Source organism: Argentina silus, assembly GCF_951799395.1.
Source record: "Argentina silus genome assembly, chromosome: 7".
Lineage (NCBI taxonomy): Eukaryota > Metazoa > Chordata > Actinopteri > Argentiniformes > Argentinidae > Argentina > Argentina silus.
The window spans coordinates 1,295,585-1,305,977 of record NC_139661.1 but is presented as its reverse complement, the minus strand read 5'-3'; positions in this window follow the sequence as shown (position 1 = coordinate 1,305,977).

The window sequence follows — 10,393 nt, the reverse complement described above, 5'->3', positions numbered from 1 at the left end:
ATGGAGGAAATGCGTTTGAACATGCTTTTTAACAATTATAAAAAAAATTAAAAAAACAGTAATAGGTCCTTATTTTGGTTAGATAGAGGTACAACATTTGTTCTACTCTTTAATTAAGGTATTAATCATAATCAGTGACTATTTTCTGAAATGACTTTAAAAAAAATCACTAATAGTTGTCTTGTACATGTATGTCTCTCAAAAATCTGAATTTGATCATTGGTCAATTATCCCTTAATAAATACTTCATCTGATAAATACTTCATATGATGTATCTACTGCAAATCTTAACAAATTCTCTAATGAAAAATGTGGTGTTATCATGGACAAATTAGCTTCAATATAAATCCAGGTACAGTATATTAATCAAAACCAGTATCTTTACTGTCTTCACTAACTACATTGAAGCTTATGGCTCTGTATTGCAGGACTAGGTTGTTGTCACGGGCAAATTGACATAGAAAACATGGCACCATCTTGATTCCCAGGTAGAAAGACAGAGGAAGTTGGAGAATAATCCATGCGTGAAGGATGTCGGGCAGGGTCACGGGAGATGTCAGTGGATATTTGATCGGAGGCGATCAGTAACAGTGGCCAGCACAGTGGAAATGTATCTCCATGTTCAACAGTTCAGACCTCCACTACCACCTCCAACAATTATCGCTTTAGTGCTATTTGCTATTGTCAAGACTGATCTGTAAATGCAACCATTTGTTAATTTTTGACTGCTCCCCTTCTTTCAACATAAATCAGGGTTTTCTCTGATGACGCACCAATGTATTTAATAATGTAGCAATCCAAAAGCAAGGCTATAAAGGGTATAAAAGAAATTAGCACCCCAGACAACCTCTTTATGCACTACAGTAATGCAGTGCAATACTGGATTGATTGTATACAAAGGAAGAATAAGGATATATTAGCATGTACATACACAGCCTACATTCATCAGCTCAGCACTTCTCCATTTCAATTATTTATGTTGAGTTAATAAGTTAACTGTCTCAGGAGGTGGCAGATGCTTTTTTACTACTTAATGTGACTGTAGCTTTCCTCTCCCTCCTCCAGAAAAATATTTTCCCTAGCTATGGCTGTAATAAAGATACAAACAACTCTCAGCTAGATGTGCCTCCAGGCTTCAGTCAGCATTGTCGATGCCACAGGAAATGGGTGCTCCCATTTTCAGATTGTCGCCTGTTCCGACGGCTCTACTTTGTCTTACTAAATTAGTGCTGAACAACAACTAAACCTAGTACACCTACATCTTTCAGGACGAGCTCCCAAGCAAAAAAATATATACTTGAGTATTATATTTCTAGTACAATTGAGCTTAAACATACTTATGTATAGTAAGTATATTAAAGGATACTGAAATGACCCATCTTAAATTGTATTTAAGTTGTATTTAATACAGTAAAATTGTAAATTATGTAGGTTTTTAGCATACTAAGTATACTTGAAATATGTTAAATTAACCCAGCTTAATTCATATTCATGTATACTTGTAATAACATTATCTGAAATGTACTTTCAACACACTTAGAATGTAATATTAGTCATATTCAAAGCGACTGTCAAATAGTATGAAGTATATTAGTGTGTTGATAATGCATCACTAGCATACTTCTGTGTATACTAAAAGTACACTTCAATTAGATAGAAAATCTATTGGTATTTAAGTTATGTTTAATTGTAATATTCAACCTTTATTAGTGCAAATCCCATTGAGGTTGAGGAGGACATGACATGTAACCATGTAACTCTGCAGCACCTCAACTGCCAAACCAGGAGGCCCATAGGCTTCTGACTTGTATTGTACATAAGACTGAATGGTATACCTTATCTTGGTCCTAATTATTTGCAGTTATGGTTAGCAACTTAATACACACAATTGAGGGATTGCAGGAATCTAAGTATACAAAACTGAAGGGTAGCACTGTTAATACATAATCTAATCTCAAAATGAGTATTGAATCCAAAAAAATAACTTCTATGTAAATGACATGAAATATATTACAAGTACATTAACATTATATTCTAAACATACTTCATTTCATATTTCTTTATAGGGATTTTAGGATATTCTACAAATGTTTTTGTTCAAAGCTGTTGCTGAGATGGTTTACTCACGGCCCAAGACAACCAAGATACTTACTTGCCAGAACTGAGTTTCTAATTTATCCTATTAGAGGTGCAACTGCATTAAAGTTGAAGTTACCTAACACTCAGGGACTCTCATTTGTCAAAATGAAAAATAATTGTAAAAGTATGGGATTAGGAATCTTTGAAATACAAGTACACTATTTTTATACTGAAGTAGGGATATGTAAGTATACTGAAATACATATTTAAGGACATGACAATAAAGTATACTTTTTATAAGTAGGCTTTACCAAATTACACATTTACAGACAAGGTAATAAAAGTATACTTTTTGTAAGTATACTAAAGTATAATATAAAGTACATTCAATTCTAGTATACTTTTTGCAAGTATACAAAAGCACAAATTTAAGGACATGAAATTAAAGTATACTTTAAGTACACACAAATACAAAAGTCAGTACAACCAGTGTACTTTAGGTAAGTATAGAAGAACATGAATGTTTTTTAAGTATATTAATTACTCCTTTAATCTATTTTCAATACACTGAAGTATACATTTTCTTCGCTTGGGCTGTGATGGTGAGGAAATCAGTTGTGATATTGGCTTGATTTACCCATAATGTGCAGATTTGATTTACATACACATGGCTATAGTTGAACCCTTTGTTATCATGTTATTTGCATGTTCTAACCCTTCTCCCCATATAACTGTGTAAATAAGAAATCTTCCATCGTTATTCTCATTGTTCAAAATAGTGTCCTTAAATCATTTACATTTACATTTATGGCATTTAGCAGACGCCTTTATCCAAAGCGACGTACAACAATACATTTGTTTAAGTAAGTGAATCATCTATCCAACAGTCATCATAAGACAAAGTAATCAATGCTCACACCAGGGGCCATTGGCAGTCGTTTTTTTTATTAGCAGGAGAGAACTTGTACAGGGGGGTAGCAGGGGAGAAGAAGTCTCGGGGTTAGGGTTAGTATAGGGGATGTAGTGAGGGTGAAGCGGTCTTTAGGAGGGACTGTTAAGATCCCTGAGGATGTTAAATCATCCTCAGTTTAGAACATTATAGCCTTAACCCTAACCCTAGCAATTGAATCAGACTTCCATTTTCTTGTGACAGGGCATTGTCAAGACACAGCTGACCACATTCCATAGAACCGGAGGTAGAAAGTGTGTCAAATTGTCTGCCCTCAAGTGCACTGCAAGAAATGCCTTCCAGATGCTTTGCGGCAGCATGAAAAGCTGTGTGATTCTGTGCTGAAGATCCTGTTTTAATGTCTGAATTTGTGCTGAAGGAAGTAAAGAGTACTTCTACTTTTAAAGCCACAATTTGTGAAGCTGTTTTTTAATATATACATTTATGATACACGCCCATTGATTCTTGAAGAATAGTGCTCATAAGTAAATTAATGCATTCATCCATACAGCTTGTCATACCCCATCGTATTCCAAAATATAAGGCTCTTTACTCCAACGTTTACCAACAACAGAAAGGTAAACAAACACTGTATAGCTTCAAAATATGTTGATGCATTCAGAGTATGCATTCAGAGTTTTGTCTATGAATTCGAGAGTAGTAACATTTCTCCAACCCCATCCCTCATCTTTATATGTTGAGATTGACATTTTGTTGTTTTTCAAATTATAGATTGTGGCTTTACATAGGGATCATGTACAATTCAAAACTGAGAGAATTGTTTGAACAGGCTTAGTTTTCAGTTGTCATTGCTTCTCCTAAGAGGGTTGTTCAATTTATTTAATTTCCCTTTTGGACTCAAACTGCCCCTGGAATTTATTGAATGTTTCCCAGGGACATTCTGTACCGTTGTCATCAGTGCAAAGATGACCCAAAGATAAGAACTTGTCTTTAAGCCCTTGGCCCGAATTTCTAACCAGCTGCTGTTTTAATACTGTTATCTGGCACACCAAGAGCAATGTTGCTGTTGTTTGCAGAGTAACAGTTTGTTACTATTACCTTTTAGATGTGTAAAACCTCAGTTATTGACTTGCATGTTATTTCGTACCTGTATGGTTCTCAATTGCCTTAGTGCTTTCTGTTATGTAAAGGAACTCATGTGCTAATGATCTGGCAAGGAGGGTGCATTCTACCACATTATTTTCACAAGTGAGTCAGAGTCTCGAGCTCCTCGTCTAGATTACTCTGAATTCCTTCCCCACCCTCACCCATCTTACTCACTTCTGGTGCGGTGAGCCAAAGAGGTCAAGCTGAAAAACATGAACTTAACTCCTGTTTTTATCCAAGTAAGTGGGTAGGCCATTGTTTCTTAAATTAATTTGGACATCAGGCATAGGCCTGTGCATCATGAGATAATGAGTATACAAATCACAACCTCTTGGATTCAAGCATTCTCCCACACGTGTGCACTTTTGAGTGTGTTCAAGTCAGCACACAGTCTCCTATGTCTCTTCTCTTAATTTCCTAATCACACATCTCCATTCTGTCTAAGGTGAGTCTTTGCATTGGACCCTTATCTTATTCCTTCATAACCTGCAGCGCTACGTCTGTATTTATTTATTTAACCTTTTTTAATACAGGGAAATCACACCTTATTCAAGTGAGCCCTGAACAATATACAAAATACACACACATTAAATACAAAATACACACATAAGGGAAGAGCTAACCTCGTAGAGACCAGTCTTTCCCTAGTGCTTTATGCTACAGGCTCCCTCCTCCTCTATCCATGCTATTATTTACAAACCGATGTGCACACATTGCACAAAATGAAAACATGGAGTTAGCTGAAGCAGTTTTTCGGTGCCTGCATTTTGCAGATGAGCAGTGTGCGTATCTATTATTTAAAAATCCTGTTGAAATCTCCACCTCCATTTGAAGCACTCCTCTCTATTGAGTCCATCTGAGTGCAAGGATAATAGTTCATGTGGTTTCAGAATGAATATCTTTAGTTTTTATAGTCTCTGATTTGTATAGGAATCAATTACACACTGTGGATCAGGATATCACGATCAACTCTCAAATTTCATAATTTTCTCTTGATCCTGACAAACTCCCCAGTCCCTGCCGGTGACAAACATAACCATAACATGATGCAGCTACCACTATTCTTCATATTTCCAGCCACTTTCTTTACTGTATTACTAGTTATTGCAAACACAATAATGGATACGAGAGAGATTATTTTCCATTAAGGGATTTTTTTTGGCCACTTGGTTATAGACCAATTTTGTAGAGTGACTGAGATTATGTTGCCCCATCGACTGTGCTTTTTCCTCTCCGCCATTCAACTTTGTAGATTTTTCTAAGTCTCCCCAGGCCTCAGGGTAGCAATCCCGAGCAGTTTTGTTCCTCTCCATTTGCTCAGTTTGTAATGACAACCAAAATCACATGGACTATTATCCTTGCATTAAGATGGACTCAATTCAACTTATTGAGTGATTTGTTGATGACATATTTGCATTTGAGCAAATTTTAACAGTGTCATAGCAAAGGGTCTGAATACTTATGTAAATGAGGTATTTCTGTATTTAAATTTTAATACATTTGCAGACATTTCTAAAAACGTGTTTTTGCTTTCTCATTATGAGGTATTGTGTGTGGATTGATGGAAAAAAATGTTTTAATTAATTTTAAATTGTAGACTTATTCCTGTAGAAAGAACCATTCTTAAAATTGAGATTGTAGACCATCAACATTAATACATTGGGTTCTCAACATAGTCTCCAACTGGGGGATCGTTTCTGCAGACCAAGGAAATACGGTCTGTGGGATCGTATTATCTGGCTATACCAGTGTTTGGCCACCTGTTCTGACGTAAGACACATCAAAAACTAAAGATGCGTTGCGTAAGAGTTACGTGAATTACGACTTGCATGGCAATTAGGCAGTATTAGGCATTAACTTCGACAGGTTATGGTTAGGCATTAACTTTGAGTGGTTAAGGTTAGGGTAAGTTGTCAGGGGAAGGCATTAGCAAATATTAGCATAAGCAACTACAATTAGCTAGAATTAGCACCAACACAAAAATACTAGTGTTATTCGAACCAGCAACGTTCGTATTACAAGTCGAGCGGTTTCAGAACGCATATTAGCAAGCGCCTTTCGCTAGTCCTCCTCACATCTCCCATCGCACACATCTCACATTAGTATACAGACAGCTAAACTGGCCAATAGAGATAGAAGGGAATCCTCTCCGATTGCAGATAATATCTCAAAATGATTAGATGATGATTGTGTCCGTAAAATGACCAAAATCAGTAGTACTCGATACAGCCCTAGTATCCAATTACACACAGCTTGACCCAACCCAATAAAGGACAGTCTTTGCAATAGTAAGGAATAGTTCCACTGTATCAAATGCTTTCGAGAGATCAATACAAATCTGCACAATGCTGTTTCTTATCTCAAGTAATCCCTACAGTATATCATAATCATGAGATGCTGCAGAAATGGTCCAGGTGACAGTCACGTGTGTCCCTGGTTCGTGACTCGTATGGAGCAACTCGAAGTGCAAGGCTACTGTTTGCAAAAACTTGACGTCTGTTTCATTATCATAGGATGTGTGTAAAAGAAGAAAATAAAGATTTCACCCCTCATATTTCTTCTTGAATTATTGAAAGGGAGGAAGTGTGAAACTAAACACAGGACTGCTTTAAAAGGAAGTCTTCAGTCTTTTCATGGAAGTGGTGCATATTCTCAGTTCAAGGTGTTACTGTAAAATCAGCAGATGATACCATATTGTGCTAAAACACCAATATGAGCATGTTAAGGCCAAGCAGCTGATCAATGGTATGCTCAGACATCCTCTGCACTGACATCATTCCTTTACAGTGTCCCATAGTCTCCAGTTTTGTTATTTTAATAGCTTGTTTGTTAAAGAAGGCTATTCATCCAATAGCAAGAGTAGTGATATGGAAACAATTATAAAAATGTCTATACATTGTATAAAACTAAACTTTGGGTATGTAGGAGGAAGACATCTCACTATGGGATATGCACCCCTGCGTACCCTATTCACTGAAACCCTATTCAATCACACCTGGAATAGGCTGGGAGTGCTTTGCATGGCTGACCCTGCCCTGTCCAGCCTATAAAGGCTCCTGCAATGCGCGCCCATTTCATTTTATATTTGCATTTACGGCATTTAGCAGACAGCTTTATCCAGAGTGACTTACAACAATACATTTGTTTAAGTAAGTGAATCATCTATCCAACAGTAATGACAAAGTAATCAATGCTCACACCAGGGGCCATAGGCGGTCTTAATGCCAATAGGCTATTTTTTTTATTTTATTTGTAATTTATTTTATTAGCAGGAGAGAACTTGTACAGGGGGGGTAGCAGGGGTGAAGAGGTCTCTAGGGTAGGGGTTAGGGTTGGTATAGGGGGGGTAGTGAGGATGAAGCGGTCTTTAGGAGGGACTGTTAAGATGTAGCCAGAAGAGATGGGTTTTCAATCTACGGCGGAAGATCGGAAGTGACTCTGCAGTCCTGCAGTAGTGGGAAGCTTATTCCACCAGCGGGGCGCCAGGACAGAGAAAAGCCGTGACCGAGTAGTGCGGCCACTGCATCGTAGAGGCGGATGCAGTGGCCGCGCTACTTGGTCACAGCTTTCAATCTGGGAACCACCTCTTCATGAGCCCGTAAAAGAGGGGCAATCTGGTGAGATATCTCCCTTATCTCACGAGAGGGAGGGAGTTCCTGCCCACTCTGTGACTCCACATCACTCATGTCCATGACAATGGTGGTGGAGAGGACTTTAACCCACCGCAATTACGAGAGCACTGCCTTCTTCAGTCTGTTTCCCTGCCGCTGATTGGATTACCGGGCAGCAATTTACATTTACCCAGACGAGAATAAAGAGAAATAAACTGGTATGGACATAGCCCTGACAGCCACCCACTTCACCGTCATAGCCGACAAAAAGGACCACACACAGGGTAGTAGCGAAGATTGAAGCTTATCACAAGATAAGTGGAAATCCCCTAAATGGCTGTGTTAACAGTGTGACTCGTATGCTAGCTAGCTCCCAATGCATGCAAACAAGCCAATAGCAACACGTATAACATGTGAAGTGGGGGGAGCAGGCTAACGGTTGTGTACGATAGGCTAGCTAGCCAAGCAATGCTGCAACCAATTGTTAAATTGTGTGGAAAACACGATTGATCAAATTAGACTCTTCCTTTTACTTGTTGTAGTAAAGGAGGTTATTCACTTAGTGTAGTAGAAGAGGGGAGCACTTCAATGGTGTTGTACACAACAAAAGTTCACCCACCAGCTAGCAACAAAACTCGCGTGGCACCCGAAGGGCACGAGAGAAAGTAGCTAGGTTAATTAAATCTCTTGTTTGCGAACCAAACAAGAGAGAACGGAAAGAGTGAAGCCTGAATCAGCAGGACTCATGTGAGGAAGAATAAACAACCTACTGCCACGGGGAAAGCTGTTAACTTTCCAGTGGAACAGTTTATCTAGGTTGCTAGGTTCTATCAGTATACTGCAGACAGGCTTGCAAATAAGCGAGTGAAAAGGATGAAATGGGTGTGCATTCCAGTAGCCTTTATAGGCTGGGCTGGGGCGGGGTCAGCCATGCAAAGCGTTCTTGGTCTGTTCCAGGCGTGATTGAATAGGGTTTCAGCTAATAGGGTACGCAGGGGTGCATATCCCATAGTGAGATGTCGAACTGAGTGGTGAAAGAGAACTGACTTGGTATCAGAATGATGTTCAGTAAGACTCGATTCAGGCCCTGATACTGATACTACCTTACAATACCAATGTCAGCACAAAATACCTCACTCCTTATTCCTCTGCCTTGTTGGAGAAAAAAAAGGATGTGCAAGATCTGTACTGGGTTTTTTTTGTGGAGTTCATAGTCTTGGAATGTCAAGAGTTTGTCTATACTCAGCATATCCAGCCAGGAGAGAGAGGGACTTTGAATCTGTTTCCAATTACTGATAGGCCTCTGATGGCCTTTGATCAGAAGCTAGCCTAATTGAGGGGCCTTGACACAGAGTTAGGAGACCCTTGAACAGTTCGCAAGCTATAGCCTCAGGGTGGATCCTTATTCACAGGGGGAATCCCAGAGCTATAGCCTCAGGGTGGACCCTTATTCACAGGGGAAAACTAAAAGCCACTCCCTTTGACTTTGAGTTCAGGTTACAGTCCAAACGCTAACCCACTGTACCTGTACATGCCATTTTAGCCTTTTTTTTGTTGAAAAATTACACACAGGCATAGAACTCTACATCAAGTTTATGTTTTAGTTTATGTTCCTTCCGTTCCTTACTACCATAATCAATTCCTCTATCCACAGGATCTGTCCCAGCTGCCTTTAAGACAGCCAGAGTCAAGCCTCTTCTCAAGAAACCAACTCTTGATCCGTCTGCTGTCCATAACTACAGACCGGTATCCCTTTTCTCCTTCTTACCTAAAACCCTTGAACGTGCTGTCTCTAATCAACTGTCTCACTACCTCCTTCAGAACAACCTTCTTGACCAATCCGGTTTGAAGGCTGGGCACTATACTGAGACTGCTCTCCTTGCTGTCACGGAGGCCCTCCACTTCTTCCCTCTTCTCTGTTCTCATTCTTCTGGACCTGTCTACTGCATTCGACACAGTAAACCAACCGATCCTTCTCTCCACCCTCTCAGAACCGGGCATCTCTCCTCCCAGACAGCCAAGAACCTTGGGGTGATCCTTGACAACCACTTATCCTGTGTGGCAAACATCACGGCGACAGCACGCTCCTCTAGATTCTTCCTCTACGACATCAGAAGGATACGTCCATTCCTCACCAGAGAAGCAGCACAATTTTTGTGTCCAAACACTTGTGATCTCTCGTCTTGACTACTGCAACACACTCTTGGCCGGGCTCCCCGCCTCCTCCATCAGGCCTCTGCAGCTCATCCAGAATGTTGCCACCCGTCTGGTGTTCAATCTCCCCAAATTTTCCCATGTCACCCCCCTCCTAGATGTTGCTTAAAATTTGGTGTTTCAGTTGAGGTGTTCCTCCCTGGATTCCTGTATTAAAATATGTCATGTAATAAGGGTAATAAATAAAAAGTTATTCTGTCTGCATTTGCTACTCTTAGCATATTTAATATGGACCTCAATATCCACTTTCTGTGGATTCATTCTGTGCTGAAATCACTGTGTTGTTGTTTGTGTGATGATAAGCTTTGGGAATTTCTGTTAAATTCTAGTGGATAGAGGAAGCATTTTTGTCTCCTTTTAGATCTATACTTCAACATTTTTCTTTTTTCAGGTTTCACCATTTAGAAATTACAACCCTTTTATACATAGTCCT